The sequence below is a fragment of the Rhea americana genome, unplaced genomic scaffold (genome assembly GCF_003343005.1).
Source record: "Rhea americana isolate MKP2758 unplaced genomic scaffold, rheAme1 scaffold_132, whole genome shotgun sequence".
NCBI lineage: Eukaryota > Metazoa > Chordata > Aves > Rheiformes > Rheidae > Rhea > Rhea americana.
This window is the reverse complement of record NW_028185395.1, coordinates 185,385-203,377: the sequence shown is the minus strand read 5'-3', so window position 1 is coordinate 203,377 and position 17,993 is coordinate 185,385.

The window sequence follows — 17,993 nt, the reverse complement described above, 5'->3', positions numbered from 1 at the left end:
TTCAGCTACAATGATGTGACTCCACTATCATTAATACTGGATCTGAGCACTTCTAGACTTCAAGTGCAAATTGGATCTAGATCAGGCTAGGCTACACAGCTAAATTTCTGCCACATTAAACATAATGCAAAGAGCTGATGCTTGTTTTATGCTAACTGGGAGAACACAGATGATGCCAGATTCTTTATAAAAACTGCTTCTATAAAATTTGAGCAAATTGAGCCAGGAGAGAGATTTTCACTTGCACCCAGTGCTTTTTACTACACAGCTGCATCATTTTTGACATTGTATCAGAAACCCTAGAGCTAGAATTACTGTATCATCCAGCCTCAGCCCTAGTAACAATATAAATTCACTCACAGGCATTAAAATACGTATCTTATCCTCTATGATCTTACTAAGGACAGGAAGCAGACTTATTAAAAAAAAAAAAAAAGAAAAGGTATATAATATATGCAAAAATGTGAAGGCACGCCAGCACTCTTTGGGAATGGATCCAAGATTCCATTTTGGTTAAGACGACAGGCAGCAACATCGGTCATTCACCATTGCCTTAAGGCAGAGTTTAAGAAAAAAACTGGTGCTTTGTGATCGCAAAAATGCACAGGCAGGCAATGATGATTTCGGTTCCTCAAATAGCTACACTGTAGAACAGTGCGGGATAAAGATAGAATCTCCTGGTGAAAGGTATTATCGGAGGGGGCTGAATATTTTAATTTTTTTTATACTGTTGATTTTAATCTTGAATCAGCTGAAGCTGCATCACTCTTGATATGACAGAAAGTTCCTGTAACGGAGAGAGAAAGGGAAAGAAAAATACTCCTCACCTTTCATGTCATTTTCCATCCCTTCTCTTTCACACTCTTCCTTCCTGCTGCCATTCTCCTCCCTGCCATTCTTCCCATTCAATTAACTAAAAAACTAAAAAAAATCTTTTACAACATTGCAAAGAATGTGAGTGGAACAGGTTCAAGGCAACATAAATATTAAGATGGCTCTGTTTTTTTTTCCTACCACTAACTAATACTGCACGTAAGGCATTCAAAGAGCTGCAACAGTTCAAGCAATCTTTTCTTGCCAAAAGTTATTTTCCTGTCAAGTTCACAAAGGTGAAGAGCACAGGATTTCAAGAGCCTGTACTGCTCTTCTGGAGAAAAACAGCTAGTATCTCTTATGCAGGTAACAGACTTAAAAAGCTCTTTCCAAGAAGAAAGGATAGATATTTCTGGAAGAGTTTTTGAATGTTTTCATTCAGTATCTTTTCTGTTTTACCTGTGAAACCTGGGAAGACCTGGAGCTATAGAATCTCAGGATGATTTTGCAGATTAGACACTTCCCCTCTGAATAAGTAAACCAAGCAAATTTGAATTCCATGCCAGAGAATGTATTAAACACGGACTTCCCATCGAGATGCTACTTGCTAGAAATTACTTATACTAGTAGAATTAAACTTTAAATATCTCCCATGAAAATCCCATTCGATCATCCAGTTGTACTGTGTTCAGCTGCCTGAATTGCTATTCTTTCTTTACAGCTCTCTTTTTTTACTTAACCTGCATTTTACAGTAGCAGCTTAAATCTATTAAATTGCACTCTGCCTTTGATATCTAATGAGAATTATAGGTTTCCAGTATGCAAGGGAGACAAGTCTGGTGTCGAACAAGGCCTGGGGGCTGCCCCTGAGAGCATAGACATAACTATTATCCTTCCTGTGAAGACATTACTGTTCCATAACTCCAGGAAACATGCAGTAAAATGTTCAATTAAAGTGGATTACATGTTCTTAGCTGATCAGCTGTCATACCTAAGCTGAAAATATATTAGGGGATGCAAGAAAGAATACTGTTTCTTTATTACCCTCAAAGCTCTGCCCTTTATGCTTGTGGATGCATTTTGTTTTCATATTCTTTTGCAAATTTTCCTGGGAGCAATCTAGTTTTACAGAGTCACTTCTTTTAGTACATGCCTTATATCCTGCACAAAATCTCAGCCGAATACCTTTGCATTTACTACAGCTTAAGCTGATCGGAGGAGTTATTTACTTCTATATTCCTTTCTTATGCTTTGGGTATTCATTTTTTTAGGTACATCCTGTTCTTTCATTGCTTGGCAGTGCTGCCCTTGAAAATATCTAGATGTCATCAAGTCAAGCCCCTTCAAGAGAGAGTTATCCAGGTCACTTAAGCTCCTCCGTTCTTATCTAAGATTCAGTTTAGTTCTGAAATCACATATGAAGAGAGTAAGATAACTATACACTACTGCACTATATGCCTTTATTTCCTGCTGTAGCCAAATGACAATGGTTAGGGTTGCAAATACACCCTGCTAGGTGGTAGGGATTGCTCTCCATTGGCTTTTGTGGCTATTATCATTTGAAGAAAAGATCACAGTGTATGTTAGAGTGGAAAAAATAAACTCTGTTGGAGCAAGTCCCTAACAGCCTGTCTATTTACTCAAGTTCAGTGTTTTAGGAAGTCATTACAATGAGCTATTCCAGAAACAAGTTCAGTAGAAGAATGTGGTTATCTGAAAGCCATTGTATTCAGATCTCAGGGCAGATACAGTATACTGTGTTAATTCATGAATTATATCTATTTGTTTAATCCTCCATTCAGCCTGGCATAATTCCTTCTTTCACTCCCAGAAGCCCAGGACTAGGCCGGTCCATTATATTCACCCCAAAGACTAGCAGTAGTCTGCCAGCAAACCTTCAACTTACTCTTCCACTGCTTCGAGCTTTCTTAATGCCACAAGTGACTGCAGCTCTTGCCTGTAGAGGAGCCACTTAGAAAAATAGTTCCTTGCTTTACTTTCTCACCATCTGGAAAACTCTCCATGATTCACAAGCTGACATGGAAATTCAATTGAATTCTTGCACAGTATCTTGCTTCATAATTTTTAGCCAAAAATCCTTCAGGAATAAGTGTCCTCACACTGAAGTAAATCTATCAGCCAGTGTTGCTATATCTTGGTGTGGAGTGATATAGGGAGCTGGCTCCACTTCCTCCTCCTCCAGACTGGAATCTCGGCTAGATACAGGAAAACATCAGCATCAGAGGTGCACGTTTTATGTAGAGCTAGCAGCTGTTCTTTTACAAATATTTACACACTGTAAGAGATAATTTTGAAATGTACAAAAGGTGAAAAATAGTCAGATAAGAATTCCAAGGTTCTCAACACATCCATTACAGCTAGTTGGAACCACCATCTTTTCAAATGGATGCAACTCCTTCCATTAAAAACATGAGGTTATAGCTTAAAAGACCTAGAAGCACTACATAATCAATTATTTAATGAAATGGTGGTTACACATATCTCTTTGCCTCGTAAGTCAGTGCAAGAAATAAAAATTTACTAAATAAGCGGGTGAGTAAATGTATGTGTGTATGAAAGGTGGGGAGTATTCTTTCAGGAGGAATTGGTAGGCCTCATGCTTGTTTTTAAGAATTGTTTCTGTGGTTACAGTTCTCAAGATGTTTACAATTTGTTTACTTAACCCAAAGGTAATGTAATTAAAAGGAAAAAAAAACATACAATCATTTCCTTTTAAAATGTCTTATACTCCTTGAAATCTCACTCTTAGTCTTCCAGAATGAACTTTCTGCATATGCAACAGTGGCAAATAACTGAATTATGTAGCTGACATAGCTATGTTCTATTCTAAAGGGAAGAAGAACGTTTATCAGCTCCCAGGAATTACTGGCTAACTTCTTGAAAAGTGTGAATTGTAAAGATGAACAGCATGATTCATAAAGTCAGGAAATGTTAATACACTAGGGAAAGAAACAACGGCTGCTGCAAAGAGTTTCTGCTTCTTCCTTTAGCAAAACAGCAAACTGAGCTTGTTAGAGCTATGAATGTTTGCACTGATGAACTACAACGTTGGCGCTACACAGCTGGCATTTGTCTCCTGTTAAAGGTATGGCTAAATATGATTTTCAATGCTATGACTTAAGAGAGATGTGGAGCTACTCGAGAGAGTCCAGAGTAGGGTTACAAAGATGATCAGAGGACCGCAGCGTCTCCCCTATGAGGAACGGCTGCGAGAGCTGGGCCTGTTTAGCCTAGAGAAGAGAAGACTGCGGGGGGATCTTATCAATGTGTATAAGTACCCGAAGGGAGGGTGTCAAGGGGACAGGGACAAACTCTTTTCAGTTGTCCCATGTGACAGGACAAGAGGCAACGAGCAGAAGTTGAACCACAGGAAGTTCCGCCTGAATATGAGCAGGAATTTCTTTCCTGTGAGAGTGACAGAGCACTGGAACAGGTTGTGGAATCTCCTTCTCTGGAGATATTCAAAATCTTCTTGGATGCAATCCTGTCTAACATATTCTAGATGACCCTGCTTGAGCAGGGGGGTTGGACTAGATGATCTCCAGAGATCCCTTCCAACCTCAACCATTCAGTGATTCTGTGATTATGTGACTTACAATGAGTTTGTGGAAGTCCCTTTTAGTGAGGATGCCATGAACTTGTGGGAGGTGGGAGGGGATACAAGACTTTACATTAGCTAATAAAGCATTTCTCCTTCACTCAGAGGTCCTATATTTTTCCAGAAAGATATCATCTCATCTTATGATTACCAAAGTCACTGTTTTGCTAGAGAATTACGTGATGCTGTCATTACTGACCTTAAAATGGCAGAAGGATTAGAAGACCAAGCAGTCACAGTGTCAGGGTCGGTTCCCATGGGGGATGAAACAGAAAAGCACACAGATTCTCCAAGGTGAGATATACCTGAGATACAGTGTCCATATATCCAAAAGAGACTACAGCTGCAGAAACTGTGGTGGCATCTATTTCAGTAAGGAGTTCATTATAACCCTATAGCAAAATGTTAGTATAGCATTAGTTAAATACTGAATCTTCTGTTACTGTGTGTTATCACAGCACCAAGCCATTAATATTAGGTAATGGAAATCAAGCACTATGACACCACAAGCTATTGTAAAAGCTCCTGGGAAGCACAGGAGATTTCTGGAAGACATTCTGAACTACTTTTTTAACTACTTTGCATTCCAGCAAAGAAACATCACAAACAATACATCCTTGTAAACATTTTTAATGGCTATCATTTCTGACTTAGGAAGATAAAAAGAATAATAAAAAAAAGAAATCATCTCAGTATTTTGTCACTGCTTTTGAAAGGAATTCTGCCTCAGAACATAAGATCTAATCGAGTCCTGGACTAATATTTAGGACTTCCATCATTGTAAGCGACGTAGCTGAAATGTGGAACACAGGAACAGCATGGAAGAGGCCCTCACTGGATAGTCAGTCTGCCTATGTGCAGCTTCTTCATAAATAGTTTATTTAGAAAAGAGTCATTTTAGTTTTGCAAACCCAGAGTGACCTCAACTTGTTCCCCAACACATGGTGTTTGCAATGTGCTGTCTTAAGAGATTGAGAGACTGGAAATGAATGAGACATAGGTGCCAGGGATAACAGGAATATCAGATCATCATTTAAGGATCACCCCTAACACACCAGTGTAACAAGTGCCTTTAAAGACATGGGCAGGGCAGATGGCTTTTCTCTAGAAAGAAACTATGCATGTATGCTGTGAACCTTCCTAAGATAAAGGCATCCTGCTTGACGGACACAAATGGCTTCCAGCCAAAGAGGCAAGGAGGAAGAAGAAACATACCACCTCGCTTAGACATAGACTTAGACATAGGCTGCTTTGGAGGGTACTTAGGAAGACTGGTTTATTCCTGGCCCAGCCTGCAAGGGAGGAATAGGCAGACGGATGGATGACGAGATATTGATCATCGTTTGTTTAAGCAACCCTGCTCCTTTTGTGTTAGAAGTAAAGGTAAGCTAAGGGGCTCTTTGCCAGGCCACATCCACATAAAGTGAAGCTGAACAGAGCCTGTTTAAATTTAGTACCTGCCCCATGAAAGTAGGCAAAAAAGTCTACATTTGAGCTGAACCTAAGGCAGCCTGAAGTAACATTGGAGCTATGAGAGTCTTGCTTACTGAGAGCATTTTTGTTATTACTGTGAAGAGTTGGTTCAAGTTTTCTGGATAAATTGTTGTGAAAAAGAAACTCAGTCCTACAAAATGCCTCTGTATATCAGGGACTTTTGGGGAAAAGATCAAAAGAAGTCAGTAGTGGTTGACTCCCCTGCCTTGGGTATTTCCTCTTGAAGCTGTAGGAGAGAGAAATGTTCCTAGTCACTATGGGAGCCTTAAATCCTAATGGAGTCATGAACATTTGTCAAAGAATGAGAAGAAGGCAGAAAGTCGTCCATGAGGTCATGAATTCAGTGGTGAACTAGGAACCTGTATTCATAAAAGGTTAGTTTTTAAACAGGATGGATATTCCACAGTCACTGCAACATGTGGGAGTAATAAAGCCTCATTTGGAGTGACAGGAAGAATTCAAACTGCAGTTAGCTAATGCCCTGCAAGTGCATACTAGCATTGAAATAACCAGATATTTGAGCAATGTTGGCAGGGCCAGGCTGCCCTGAAGCAGCCGGGACCTGAAGGTTCAAAAACAGTCTCAGCTATCAGCACTGAGTTTGAAAGAGACAAGGTACTCAAGCCACATGGAAGGCCAACAGGATATCATCCAGAAAAAGAAAGGTGACATAATGGCAACCTTTGATTCTGATCAGACAGCAAATGCTTGTAAAATGATGCAACACCAACAGAAGTAGTTGAAGACAAAGTTCAGTGACCTATGTGGAACTTGGATGGAAATAATTTGCAGGAGGAAAGTGTTCAGAGAAGACACTGGGAAGGGAGTCTGTTGTTGCAGCATTTTAATAAAGACTCAGCCTGCTTTCAAAATTGAGTGATGTCTCAGTATCGGCTTCTGAGCTGGTATTATGGAGCCCAATAGCTTGATTCCAAACTTTTGATGCAACTCAGAGCAAGCCCCTTTACCTCTCCAGGAGTCTCTCCCCACCATTACATTTTGTCTATCTTCCTAGCACAGCTTGCAGGCTCTTTGGGCCAGGATTGTCTGTTGCTGCAACACTAATGGTGCCCTTGTCAAAACTCTGATTTCCAAGCACCATTCTCATAGAAAGTGCCCAGTACAACACAAAGTATAGACAAAGATGTACTTCTTGCAAGGAGCTTATGTTAAGCTCTATAATTAAGATATATGGAGCATTATCCACAGCTTAGGGAAGTCAATGGAAACACTGTCTTACAGGCTGGGTGACAAAATGGTGATGAAGCATTTATTTTAAGGAATCATTTTTTTCTATTTGCAGATATTGTGAGGTTATAGAGTAGAACTGTGCTAGTAGAAGGTAGTAAAATGAAGAAGGAGGAAAATTAATACAGTATAAGAAACAAATAAATACATCAGTACTATCAATGGGCTCAAACAGATCTGAAAAAACATTTTCACAATGAGAAAATGAGAATTAGGTTAATGGGTCACTGGGTTTTGGGGGGTTTTTTTGTTTGTTTTTTAATGGAGCTACTCAAAAGATAACTTAAGACTCTTCCCTTCTTTGCACTGAGACATGAAATATCTCGCACATTAAGTAGTACTGATTAGTGTAAGAAAAAGAATCTGACTCTAGATAATTCAGTTTTACGTAAACCACAAAAAATAATTAAAATACTAAATAGTGTGCTGGCTACATTTTTATTAACAGTCTGAAGTGTAGAAAAATGCCAGTATGCCTGGGGAGTGAATAGATGGCTGGACCATGACACACAGATATTTAGTAGATTTGTTTATGTGACGGTCTGTCTGTTAACAGGAACATATTGATTCCTCTGGCTTGGCAATCAGTGCCTTTAAATGCTCTGGCCAGAAATTCATAACACAGCAATACAAAAGTAAATTTCTCAAGGAATGAGTCCGGCCCTAAATTTCATTGGGCTGAAGGAGACATTTTTCTTGCTTGCAAAATAACATTCAGCTTCCCAGTTTCCTGTCTTGCAAGGTATATGGTAAAGACTTTGAAAAATAAAATATATAGTATGCATGGTCTGTTGTAACTCAGACAATTATAGGCATCACAACAATAAATTTTTAAACAGTTAGGTAATATAAAATAAATAAAAGATGAACAGGAAAGCACTCATAGCTACTCCCCTAATGCATCTAGAAAGTAATTAACTTTTTTTTCCTCCTTTAAGAATGTAATGTATTATACCCTGGCAAAGGAGGAGTCTGACCATGCATTCCTGATTAAGATTTATCTAAGGTCAGACTCTGAGGGACCAGACTTGCCATCCATACTACTGGAGCACTGCATCCATTTGGCTTCATGCCATCGCTAGCTGAACCATGGGAGGCAATGCAAAGAATGCTTCCTCGTGAGCAACTTTTGCCTCCAGCATTAAGGAGACTAAGATCTTTTCTTTCACTACCGTCCACAGTCTGTGCCTGACAAAAACATTATCACTTACCTGCTCGTCAGCAATGCGTCAAAAGCACCATGGCAGTGACTGGCAGGTGAGGCAGTGTTTGATCAGTTGGTAGATGCTGGGCTTGCTGCAACCTGAGAAAGAAGCTGTACAGAGCCAAAGGACAACACCAAGCCATGTCAAACGTGAGCAATTCCCCTGTGAATGAAGGTCGGAGGCAGTGAGTCCTGCCAAGGACTAATGGCAAATAATAATCACAGAGAAGCTGCTGATTAGGAGCTAGCAAAATTACAGACAAATCTGGAGGCCGGACATGGCTCTCCCACGGTACTTAGCATGTGGTGAAGTCTGTATCTTATTACGGGAGTGGCACTGCTGCCTAGTCACTAGAGCAAAGGACTGATATTTTTCTGGGGGTTTCTATTGGCTCTACCATTACTTTATGGGGATCCTAATCATTGTCAGGGTGCTGCCTGGGCTGGCAGCTCCCTGGGTCCTGGGGCACTGATGTCAGGGGGCTGCTGGTGGAGCAGAGTAGGGGCTGGCCACCAGGACCCATCCCCTCACCCCGAAAGCAGCCCCAGCCTCAGGTGGCTGGGGGTCAAGGGGCCCATGGCCATACAGGGGCAGGACCATGCTGGCGCTGGAGCTGGCACTATTGTGGCATTGTGGGGCAGTGATTGATAGTCCTGGGTTGGGCTAGGCTGGGGTCAGGGCTGGTGGAGACCTGGTGACGGGTTGGGACAAGGGGGCTAAGGAGGCTTCTGAGGTCCAGACAGTCATGGAGTTCATTCAGCCTATTTGGGCTTCAGGCTGTCTGTGCTGTTGGCCTCACTAAATCAAGAGAAGAATGAGAGTCGGAACAAGGTCTTCTGAGGTGAAGCTGGGAAAGGCTGTTGGGTCACTGTTTTCTTCAATGGGAGCGGGAAGAGCTCTTAAGTACGTATTGCTAGAGTCAAGTTCAGTGGAAACTCCTGAGTCTTGTTTAAAAGGAGAGAGTTTGCCGATGTGGGTAATGCATTGGCTATGGCATTTGAAACATACAGCACAAATCTGCTGCGTTCTGAGGTGTATTGCAAAATCAATTGCTTCTGGGAAGTTTTGGAAGATGGAGATGTTGCTGAGGGGCAACTTTTAGGACAGCAAGAAAGTTTAATTAATTTATTTTTTCTTAGGATGATCTCATTGACTACTTTACGTTTAGGATTAACTAGCCTTGTAAACAATTGTCAAAAATACTGGAGTTCATGGTGAGTGACTAGAATTAATATATTAACACAATATGTCACATTAAATTTGAGCATAGATTGGGCAAAACTTTAGGAAATGTTTTATGGCAGACAGCCTTGCACTGGTAGAGATAAGGGAGTAGATGATTTGATGGGTGTTTTTCCACCTCTAATTTGTGTGGTTGGAGGTACAGCCAAATACAGAAAATATAGGCATTCTAGAACAAAGAATTTCATATGGATATAGTCCTGCCATAGGAAGTAATCAGGTCATTTTATGTTCCATGCTAGTGCCATGAATATCCTTTGCTCCATACTTCCTAAATTAGCATGCCATGCATTCCTTTTGAACCAGGTGTTACCACTCCAAAGCCTCATCTAAATCAGCTGCCCTGGAATATCATTTCATTTATGTTTAAAGAAGTCAAGTCACAACTGGATTTTTTTTAGCCAATTAATTCCTGGAAACATCTGTTGGAGCCAGGCTATTATTAGACATGAAATTTTGACATGATTTGCAGACACAATCATACACAGAGATTAACTTGTCTCCAAGAGGCACAGCCCTCATCAGCATCCCAAGCAAGATACCTTGATCCAGATTCCCAGCTGCAGCTGAGCAGCAGCACACAGTACAGCTACAGATAGAGAAGGCCTGACCTCAGCTATCTGTGTGCTAGTGCGGGCCCATAGCAGAAGTTATGGCAACCTGTGCCAGCTGCCAGCAGCGAATGAGTTCTCCAGAGGACACGAATGCCCCAGCCATAACCCCTCTGTTCAGTCATGCTATAAAAGTAGGTAGCAGGAGAACCTGCTTTGAGCTCCTGGGATGCCATCTCCTTTGCTTGCTACATTGACTCTGCAGTCTCACTGCACTTGCACTACACAGCTGAAGGTGTAGGCCTGTTTTAAATAATGCAAAGAGACACAAAATAATAATTATGTGTGATCACACACTCTTTATTCCACAGGACATGACTTAATTCAGTCCCACAAAGGCCTGTGAATCCTTTGTTCTATGTTCACGGTGTTGTCTCTCACTCCTTTGCCTGAGTACCCTGGGTATACCACAGTCAACGTCTCTGACAGTGAAAATCCTGACACACTTAATCTAAGGGTTAAAGCATGGGGCATTTCCAATGTCTGATTTCTCAAATCACACCATGCCCACTTAAGGTGCTGACTACTGTCTTTAAGAATCAAGCCTCAGTCATGCCTAAGTGACACAGAGGAAACCTCTGTGGTCATGGAGTCTCCAATGTTTCTCCCACAGAGCATTTCTACCACTTCCTACCCTTTGGCCTCTGAGGTCCTCCACAGTGCTAACATGATTGTTTTGTCTCTGGCTGATTTTTCTTCTTTTGGGGAGGACAAATACAATACTTTAGAAAATGAAGAACAGATTACATTCAACAGTTAATTGCTTTAAGCTGTTCTTCAGCCCTTTAATGGAGCCCTCTGCCCAAATATCTTTGATTAGACTATAATACATATCTTTTTATTTGATTTTAAATTCTTTCTTAATTTACATCGTGTGCACCAATTTGATTGTAATTTTACTACACTTTTCTCAATCATCTGTTCTATTATAAAATGAGTATAAAATAATCAACGTACAGTAACTATCTTTGCTACTGTCACAATATCCCCTGGCACTAGTAAGGGCAGCAACAAAGAGGTTGGAAATTCTAAAAACCTTTGTATTTCCCAATGAAGAAAGATATTTAAGATAAAATAAATTTTAAAATGTCCACTATGGACTCTGGAGGACACATTCATTCTTCATGTACATAGGTCCAATTCCACTGACTAAAATCTGCATTTAGATCACAGATTCATTGATTTGCAGCTCTGGTTTGAGCTTCCAGTGCCTTAATTAGGAAGCACTTTCAGTAAGAAAGAGTATCTGTCACAGCTGTCACAGATATCATCTCATTTGAAGCCCTTCCTGAGCAACACTCATAGTGTGATCATCTTCTGGAAATGTGAATTATTAACTCTATCTTTGAAACACTTGAAACATTCAAGTCCACTGTAGTTCAAAGGCAAGCTGGTATAGAGAAAATTGTTTCCAAAGTTTCAAAAATATTTCCACATCTGTATATTTCCGAAAAAATTCTCTAAAGAATGAGGAGGAATTTAATGTTTCCTGTGGCCTGGGATCACTACTAGCAGCTCCTTTCCTTTTTCACCCAATCATTGCCTATAAAAACACTCCTGAGATTTCAAGCAAAAATCAAAAGTTATGCACAAGGTTGTGGTAAACTCTGTTTGGTCTGTTTATATTCATATATATTTCCCAAAGGCCAGAGTCCCTTCCAGATACTCTGAAGCTCTCCTTGAAGTACTTAACTGCAATCTGCAATCTATAAAAAGTGAAAGCAGGTATTGTAGAATAGTAAAAAATAGAGAATAAGCAAGAGATTTCCCCAATGAACATGTTAGTGGATCAAGAAAAGAAAAAGGTCTAGAATTCTAATTCCACTTGTGATGGCAATCCTACATCTCACTTCCTGTTTCACTCTATCACAATCAAGATTCACTAGGTCAGTTGTTTTAGGACCATAAGGTCTATCTATCTCTATATTCTGTGTCTGATGTTGGACAGTAATGGTAGCTTAAGACAAAACATCAGAATGGAGCAAATGTGAAACACGGAATTTCTAGGCCAGAGGTGGATTGACAACTTTGTTTAGTAACCATGTATGGACTTCTCATTCATGAATTTGTCTAACTGCTTTCTTAACTCGCCTATACTCTTGACTTCCACAACACCCTGTGGCAACAAGCTCTGCTCCTTAGTTGTTTACTGTGTGGAAAACACTGCCTGTTGTTTGTTTTAAAACTTTAGACTGACAATTTCATTTAAGAGCCATTCCTTTTGTTGTGTAAGAAATAATTAAGAACCTTTCCCTATTCTTCCTCTCAACATCAGAAATCAATCAGCTTTCAGCTTTCAGAAATCAGTCACATCCCATCCTTTCTCTCAATAGAATAGCCCTATTCTATTTTATTTCACATTGTACAGAAGCAGTACCATAACTATGCTTCTCTATGTTGCCTTTTCTGTTTCTTTTCTGGTTCTAGAGAAGAGAAGACCAGAACTGTAAATTTAGGTGCATCACTAGTTTATTTACTGGCCTAAAGACCTGCTTTGCTTTTCTTTTGTTTGTCTATTCTTTTTTCTTTCCTTTCTCTCCTTTCTTTTTCTTTGCTAATGACTTCTAGCATTCTGTATGACTGCCCCTATTTTCACAGCACTACATGCAGTGCTCCAAAGATTTACTTCCTTGAATGGCAGCGTCTGATGTAGACCTTACCAGTCTGGATGTATATGTGGGATTATTTTTCCCCATGTGTATCAGATTTTCACTAATCAAATGAGAATTTCACTTGCTGTTTTATTGCACTACCATTCAGCATCATGCCATCCTCCTGCAAATCTTCACAGACAGTTTTAGTTTTTATTACACATCAGCAAAGGTTTCACTTTTCCTCCTTTTGCTCCCTTCCGAATCATTCATTAATACATCAAAGAGTACAAGTTCCAACACTGATCTCTGTAGCAATCACTTGCAGCATTTTCTGCAGTGTGAGAACTAAGCATTTGTTCTTTACTTCCTGTCTTTTAATAACATGTCAGTCCATGAGAAGATAGTGTCCCTCCTACTCCATGGACCCTGATGGGATGCATCCACAGGTACTGAGGAAGCTGGCGGATGTTGTTGCCAGTCCGCTCTTCAACACCTTTGAAAGGTCCTGGAGAACTGGAGAGGTGCCTGAGGACTGGAAGAAAGCCAGTGTCATTCCATTCTTCAAGAAGGGCAAGAAGGAGGACCCAAGCAACTTTAGGCCAGTCAGTCTCACCTCCATCCTTGGAAAGGTGATGGAACAGCTCATTCTGGATGTCATCTCCAGACATATGGAGGAAAAGAAGGTGATCAGGAGTAGTCAGCGTGGATTGACCAAGGGGAAATCTTGCTTAACTGCTCTGATAGCCTTCTATGATGGAATGACTGCCTGGGAAGATGAGGGGAGAGCAGTGGACATTGTGTCCCTTGACTTCAGCAAGGCTTTTGACAGTCTCCCATAACATTCTCCTAGTTAGCTCAGGAAGTGTTGGTTAGATGAGTGGACAGTGAGGTGGATTGAGAACTGGCTGAATGGCAGAGCTCTGACGGTTGTTGTCAGTGGCACAGAGTTTAGCTCGAGGTCTGTAGTTAGTGGCATTCCCCAGGGCTCAGTACTGGGTCCCATCCTGTTCAACTTTTTCATCAATGACCTGGATAAAGGGACAGGGCGCCTCCTCAGCAAATTTGCTGAGGATACCAAGCTGGGAGGAGTGGCTGATACACCTGAGGGCTGTGCTGCCATTCAGAGAGACCTGGACAGCCTGGAGACCTGAGTGGAGAGGAACCTCATGAGGTTCAACAAGGGCGAGTGCAGAGTCCTGCACCCAGGAAGGAAAAATTCCATGCACCAGTACAAGGTGGAGGCTGATCTTCTGGAGAGCAGCTCTGGAGAGAAGGACCTGGGAGTGCTGGTGGATGACAGATTGACTATGAGCCAGCAATGTGCCCTTGTGGCCAAGGCGGCCAATGGTCTCCTGGGGTGCATTAGGAAGAGTGTTACCAGCAGGTCGAGGGAGGTGATCCTGCCCCTCTACTCAGCCCTGGGGAGGCCTCATCTCGAGTACTGCATCCAGTTCTGGGCTCCCCAGGACAAGAGAGACATGGAGCTACTGGAGAGAGTCCAGTGTAGGGCTACGAAGATGATCAGAGGGCTGGAGCATCTGCCCTAGGAGGAACGGCTGCGAGAGCTGGGCCTCTTCAGCCTGGGGAAGAGAAGCCTGAGGGGGGATCTTATCAATGTTCATAAGTACCCGAAGGGAGGGTGTCAAGGGGACAGGGACAAACTCTTTTCAGTTGTCCCGTGTGACAGGACAAGAGGCAATGAGCAGAAATTGAAGCACAGGAAGTTCCGCCTGACCGTGAGGGGGAATTTCTTCCCTGTGAGAGTGACGGAGCACTGGCACAGGTTGCCCAGAGAGGTTGTGGAGTCTCCTTCTCTGGAGATCTTCAAGGCCCACCTGGATGCAACCCTGTCTACCATGCTCTGGGTGATCCAGCTTGAGCAGGGGAGTCGGACTAGATGATCCCCAGAGGTCCCTTCCAACCTTACTGATTCTATGATTTTATGATTCTGTGATTCTACAGTGCTGCTTAGTTTCTTCAGGTACTTTCTGAGGAGGGAACTTCCAAGTGTATTTCACCAGTGGGCTCATTGCTAACTGTCATTGACTGTCACTGATTTTAATACTTGCCTACATCACAGTGGGGCTATAATAAAGAAACTCTTAAGATACTACAAATCTAAAGTTTATCAGAGCTCACACAGATGTTCAATAGCTCCTTAAGTGTTGATTTACTTGGAATGTGGAGCCTCTGAGAAGTGCCAGCCTTTTTTGTTACATATGTTTGGATGTGAGCATTTATAGGAATGTGTGTCTTGGACTCAGATTGTTTCCTGCTCCAAAATTTTTTTTGAAACTTTTGGTTGATTTCAACCAAATTTGAAAGAGGAAGATAAATTTGGCAAAAAAAAAAAAAAAAAAAAAAAATCCAAACATCCACCAATCCTTCCAGAACTAGGAAGAAAGGTTGGCTGGTAAAGGCTTGAGATTTCCGTGCTGTCACCGAAGGAAAAGTTTAACAGGAGCGCATGATAGAGCACCTTATTAAGCCTCAGGGATTGAGGGAGAGAGAGAGAGAGAGGGGAAGAAAGAGAGGAGGAACAGATGGTAGGAAGGATTCAGCTGTAGGGAAAATCTTCAGTCAGAGCCTATGATAAGTTAGACACCAACAAATCCAACCATCAGGCACAAAAGATTTCAGAAATGAGGCTTTAGTCACTCAAAGAGCAGCTTGTCTAGTGATGATGATAATTGTTCAAGGGCCTCAATGTAAACAGCTCAGATCCACATATCCTACAGCACCAGAGACAGTTGGCAGTCCACACTCCTGAACTAGCAATTTAGAGGACAACTGTCGGTAAAAAAAAAAAAGAACGAAAAAAAAAAGAAAAAAAGTGAAAATGGGACATGGGACATTTTCCAGGGAAGATGTGTTAGTTTTTTTTTTTAAATTTTACTTTGTGAAACTGATATATGAAAATAAAACTCTACCTACCAAGCCAAATCTGTGTTATAGGAATGTGAATGACAGAAATAAGAGAATCAAGAGATAAGGAACAGTTCAGTGTGTGGTTAGATCAACAGCTGTTTTATGTGAGGAAAGCTAAGCCACGCAGGCTAGTCAAATAAATTACTGATGTAATTGTGACAGTGACAGTAAGCAAACTTACCATAATTAAACCTTACATTGCTTTCAGTCTGTTGTATTCTCTTATTTGGTATTTTAACAATTTTTAACTTCAAAATTATTGTTTTCATTTTCATTTGCCAGGGAACCAAACATATATATATATATATATATATATATATATATATATATGTGTGTGTGTGTGTGTGTGTGTGTGTGTGTGTGTGTGCGCACAGCACTTGAGTTCAGAGCTCTTGAAAATCAGGCCATTTTCAAGGTTTTTCAACTGAATGTAGAAATTTCACTTCAGACCTCTTTAACCAAAATAAAATGCACAGCCATTAAAATCTTGAATTCCGTAATACCTGAGCAACACAGAGAGATCTTCCTGAGAAGAATTTTCGACTTATAATTAGAATTGCGGGTAATGTACAGTAAGTATATTTCCTTTGTCAACAAACAGCACATTATTTTAACATATTTGACATAAAGAAATGCATGTGCTTCTCAGCACACAAATACAACTGGAGCATTTATGTATGTGTGTCTTCATAACATCCTGAAACATTTTTCACACAGTGGCTCTGAATAAGAATGCAACCCCACCTAGGCAGAGTGAAAGATGTTCTGCCTTGCAAAAGTATTTTTTTTTTAAGGAATTGATCATTATTGGTCAGCAAACCACCAGCAGGCACAGTTTTCCTCGTGGCTGGCACACCTCAAAGATACATTTTGCCAGTTCTGCCCACATGTGACATCTCGTGCTGCAGTTATAACTGCCAGGCTATCTGCCGTTCATATTTCAAGCTTTCTGCACTGACACACAGTGACAAAAGCCTGTTTTGCCTCTGCTTTTCTTATGGCCCTTCTACTTTCTGTTCAAGAATGCCTTTTGCTCAGTCCTTTTCTCCTTCTCATTGTTTTTCTGCCAAGTCTTTGGCTCATCTGTCTTGATTTGTCTTGGGCTGCTACTTTTGCTGCTGCAAAATGAGGAATAGGGATTTTCTTTCCATTTTTGGTTCTCAGCAACTCCAGAGTGAGCTCAGGGAAGCTGCCATCCTCTCTTCCTGGCATTTGTTGCTCCAGTGGCCAACGACCTGGACATAGACCTCTGGGTTTTCACGCTATGAGTGTGACCTCCTCACCAAAGGCAGAAGAAATCTCCTCAGTATACTCTCAGTCACTCTACCCTTTTAAATATCTTGGGGTGATCAAATATATGATTTTGAAGAGAGCTAGATGAATAACGTGTTTTTGGTTTAGTTCCCAAACAGAGACACTGTGGGTGGGGAATGAGAAAGAAAATGTATCTTGAGATGCTGCTTTTTCTGCTGAGAAATGAGGGATGGGGATTTGAAAAGGTTTTATTTGACACAGAAGAAAATATTGTTTTGTGTTTGGAGATATTGAGCCCTTTTGAATTTTCAGGACAATTTTTAAACAAAAAATGCCACCTTGAAATGAAAGAAAATCAAAACGTCGATGAAGCATATAACATATATATATATATATATATATTTTTTTAAGAGAATCTCCCCTCTTTTCCCTACTGAAACCATTTATCGCATTTACCTAAGTGTTCATGGACAGCCTGTCCACCCAAAAATAGTTGGGAGTGGGGGGGTTAATTTACTGTTCACCTGCTTAAAAGCAGATGTATTACTGTATGTCAATGATGGCATGTTTAAATCACCAAGGCACTTAAAAAATCCCACTCCTCACCAACAGAATTCACAGGACTTCAGACATATTTCATAGAGAGTGTGGCACGCTGTAGTAAACACACTGAGTATTTGCAAACAGCAGAGGGAAAAGTGCTGATGACATTGACTGGATGCAGGCAATTGCAATCATAGTTGTCAGTGTACCCCAAAACGTAAAACATAGTTATAGAATCATAGAATCAGTAAGGTTGGAAGGGACCTCTGGAGATCATCTAGTCCAACCTCCTTGCTCAGCAGGGTCACCTAGAGCACATCAGACAGGGCTGCATCCAGGAGGGCTTTGAATATCTCCAGAGAAGGAGACTCCACAACCTCTCTGGGCAACCTGTGCCAGTGCTCCGTCACTCTCACGGTGAATAAATCCCCCCTCACGGTCA